We start from the raw sequence: 4,404 nt of genomic DNA on the forward strand, positions 1-4,404 counted from the left end.
AGAACTTCAAATGACGTTTACTAATGGGAGTCACCAGTCAACCACAATAGCATGTAGTATATCTCGTAGTCGTCTTCTCCTTCAGCAGTCCCTCGCAGTTGAGGATGATTGTCTTCCATGATTCTCTTATCTGTGGTTCCAAAGATGGTTGATGAGGCCAAACCAGGATCGACAGACTCTGCTGCAACTTGAGCATGTGTTTCTGCATGGGGTGAGAGGCTATGGATTCTTGATTTGGTCTGCAACATGCTGTTTCTGCCAGTCCCACTTTTCCATCACCTGTTGTTGTCGTAAGGTGTCAAAGTACTGAGATCCTTGTAGCAGACTCTTCCTCCATTTGGTGTGGTCCTGGGTGATAATCTCCCATTAATTGATGTAGATATTGCATTTTTTTCAGGTTGGCCTTGTGGACATCCTTGAAGCAATTTCTCTGCCTTCCTCTTGAGCATGTGCCATGACTGAGCTTGGAAAACAAAACTTGCTTCAGTAGTCTGGAATCAGACATCTGGATGACATGGCTGGCCCAGCAAAGTTGGTGTTGGATGTTCATCCATGTTCATGGTGTTGGCTTGTTAGAGGGCGCTAATGTTGGTGCGTCTGTCAGATAGTAAGTTTCTGATAGAGTGGGTGTTCAGCTGGTTACACATCACAACCTTATGCTAGCACCGATCCTTACCCTCACAGTCATGGGGAGTGCCAAGTGTCAACCAACAAGGTATTTATATCATCAGATTAGAAGGGCGGAGGACAGTTTCTCAGGTGCAGTTTTACAATTGATTACTCTGGAATTTTCAAATAAATCTAAAGGAATTAGAACCCCAAATCACATTACATTTCAAGAGAAATTGGGCACTAAACTCTTCCACATTCCTTTGAAAATCCCAACCCAAATGGTCTCTTTAATCTCATGGCTGCTGCTGCTACATAATAGCAGGTCCTGGTTTAAAGAAGGTTAAAATTGAATAGGAACTAGTTAGAGTGGCTTAAAGGTTGTCTGGGTCCCCCTCTGCACATTGTTGTGAGCATCAAGGGGGAAGGCAAGAGAATAGAAGAAAATAAATGGGGTGAGCGAAGTGTCTTTAGAAATTAGAGTGCAGCGAGGGATGCAGGGTGAGTCAACTGAGTTCTATTGCTAAGTCTGCTCTTGTTCAGTAGGTGATAAAAGATAAATAGTTCAACCTCTCTGCACCTCAGTGCATAATGCCTACCTCCAAAATGTTTATTAGTACTCATTTACATAGCATCACAACTATGCGGGACTTGGGTGTAAACTGTCAAGTGAGTAAAGTCTAATACTCACTGACCACTTTTAGTGAGAGATATTTTGTAGCTATGGTTTGGCTTCTGATGTCTTTAACTTTACCCCTACCCCTCCTTCAGCAAAGAATCAGAAGGAGCTGGGTTTTTAAACTGCGTCATTGGTATGGCTTAATTATCAGCTGATGAACCAGAATTTTCCTTAAGAGAAAAATAATCTTTTTACTCATTTCATCCAGGAAACCTTTCTTTAAAAAAAAAAAAAGAGTTTTAATTTCAGTCATTTGCTTGGTTACTTCAGCACTGCCAGTCAGGAAAGATTGTGTGACTATTGCACACAAGTAGGCCATTTTACCTCCAGTTACAAAAGATGAATGCATTATTTCAGTACTGTTTTGAAAATATTGACCTTCAAGCCAGTTTGTATCACTGAATGAAGTGACCTTAATGAAAACCATACATCAAGATCTGTGGATAATTCATCTTTTCTCCACATAATCAAAACCTCCAAAGAAATCAAGATTAAAAAAAAATCATCCTTGTCCAGTACAGATTGTATGTGACAAAAATAAATGAGCAACTTAAATAACTAATTTCTCTTTCATAAAACCATTTTGAAAGGAAAACCAGACACTTTAAGTTACCAAAGTCATTTTTTGTTTGAACCAAACAAAGAAAGGTTTACTAGGAAATTTTGCCCCTCCTCTATTGTATAAAGCAATAATCCAGTTACTGAGTAAAGACAAGATCAAATAAAGGATGTAATGCATCTTAAAGAATCCAGAATCCTGTGTGAAGTGCCTACACTCCATATACATTACATGGGGAGTGATGGACACCTCAGAAGAGTGATCCAAAAGATCCAAGAGGGAGAGCTGCCTAAAATGAAACATAAGGGAGCACTAAACACAGAAGTGTCTACCATCTGGACATTGGTGCCTGAATCAGGGCTATGGGGTGCTGCTGCCATGCACTTGGGATCCAACCGTAGAATCCCACTCTGACAGAACATCTGTTTCTTGAAAAAATTAAGCAGAGTTTAGTGTCTTTTTAAGACTGGTGACAATGCCTTTTTTTTTTTAATGGAATAGCCCCCATGCTGACCAGCAGTTGCTTCAGAAGGTTGAAAAAATGTTCTTCTCAGCCTAAGGGTTTTCAACCCACCTCTCCCATGCCCCAGACATCTGCACTATTTGGCAGGTGATAAGTTAGTCTGGGATAGCGATATGCTCCACCACTCTTGTTGGAGCTGTTCCATTGTGCATGAAGGAGTGGGAAATGGATGGAGCCAATAGGAGGGAGCAAACACAAAGGGGCATGATTGTGTAGTCTAGTGGTTAGGAGTGGCAAATCCTGGATTCTGGCCCCTGCTCCCAAAACTATTTGCACATTTTTAAATGCTCTTTTGATTTAAAAAACAAAAAAAAAAGCCCAGGAGGAGAGACCCAGAACGCAGAACTCCAACAGCCTAGAGGAGGGCCTATAACAGGACTCAAGTGAAGGGCTCTTCCATCTCATTACAGCCAGTCCTGTTGTCCCCCAGTCTACTTAGAAATCTCCCCTATCCTGACTTTTCTGCCATGTCTTGCTGGAAAAAAAGGTGATCTAGAAGGTGTTCTGGCTCTGTCCACAGTAGAGAGGGGATGAACCTGATAAGGTCTCACTGCACAAACAGGACTCCATGGGTGCCTTATCTTGAACAAAGCTTCACTGGCTCAACACTTGAATCAGTTTGCTCTAGGTCCTAAGTCCCAGGGCCTCCAAATTCTCTCTCTGGGTGCATCCAGATGTGTGTGGATGTTTGGCTCCCCAGCTAACACCCATGCCACACATGCTTTGGCCTGTGGCAAGTTATCCCGGGGGTGGGGGGCAGCACTGGGCTGGCCCCAGCAGCCTTACATGGGGGCCTCCCAGGGCTGCAGCTGTGGTGATCCTGCCAGGCAGAGCCTGACCAGAAGCTGCAACATGGCTCTGGGCAGCCTGTCTCTACATTTCAGAAGTGCATGCTGCAGAAGCATGTGCTGCTGTGTTTTTTTTCCATGGTTTTTTTTAACCCTGGATGTCCAGAGCAGTGTACCCTTGCAGCACAGAGAATTGCTGACTGTCTGGTGTGTGGGCCTGCAGATATGTTTGCGGTGCCACATACCACATGATCACACTTACCTGGACGCGCCTTCTCCATCCCAAAACCATGTCTGAGTTTCTGCCACTCTAGGGTCTAGAGCCCAGAACCCTGGGCTCAGCCAGTATACCACCTAACCCTTTGGGCCACAGCAACAGGTCCTTACATGCAGATACCCAGCTCCTCTCACACCTCCAACCTCCTCCACCAAAGGGAGGATATCATACAAGATGTTGGGTCACCCTGTTATGCAACCTCTTCATCTCCTCTTAGCTGCTCCTGGTTCACCAGGTGTCTGTTGAATAGAAATTTCAGTGTAAAGTTCCTCTCCACCCCTGGGTAAATGGACACAGTCCACAACTCAAAGTTTCATACCCCCAGCCAGTTACATGACTACACAAGAAAAAAAAACTCCCAACTGAAACTTGTTCCCCCTCCAGGGCTACTTACACTATCCATCACAACCTTTCCTCCTTCTGGTAAAAGCAATCCAGCCTTTTCTGTGATCAGGACTTGAGTGCTCCTCTCTCCTCTGGAGTGAGACTATATACTCCCTGCTCACATCTACATAAGATGGTGACTATTCAGTAGCTCATTACTAGGGTATCATATCCCTGTTATGGAGAAGGGATGGAGAAGCTCAGAAAGTTGGCAGGGCCCCCTTTAAGGATTGAAAATTGGGGGTAATGGGAGCCAGAGGCTGGAATAGGAATCTAGAGGGAGACAGGGAAAGAAAAGTGGGAAGTTCTCCCCTAGCAGGAACACAGCAGAGACGGACAGCAAGAGACTCCTGCCAGGTGGAGCAGAACAGGTCAGATGATAGGAAAAGGGGAGGGGCTGGGGGCCTCATCTACATGAGATGCTGACTGTGCAGTAACACACAGATGTTTAGCACTTGCATACACAAGTACTAAATGACTGTGTGATGCTACTGCATAGTAGTAATGAGCTACTGTACAGTTGGCATCACCAAAAAGCTGTTCAGGGACACTACTGCACAGTAATGCTGGTTACTGCACAGTCAT

The 4,404-nt window shown here is 44.4% G+C and overlaps 1 long non-coding RNA gene across 1 annotated transcript in view; it reads right to left on the reverse strand.

Annotated features, from left to right (window-relative positions):
• Positions 1-279: 279 nt before the first annotated feature.
• LOC109312227 overlaps positions 280-4,404 on the reverse strand; it is a 14,601-nt gene continuing 10,476 nt past the window's right edge. Inside the window, exon 3 of the long non-coding RNA XR_002101758.1 lies at positions 280-360. This is a non-coding gene — a long non-coding RNA (uncharacterized LOC109312227). The remainder of the gene's footprint in view (positions 361-4,404) is intronic.

The sequence above is a fragment of the Crocodylus porosus genome, unplaced genomic scaffold (assembly GCF_001723895.1).
Source record: "Crocodylus porosus isolate Cpor-Errol unplaced genomic scaffold, CroPor_comp1, whole genome shotgun sequence".
NCBI classification, from domain to species: Eukaryota; Metazoa; Chordata; order Crocodylia; family Crocodylidae; genus Crocodylus; species Crocodylus porosus.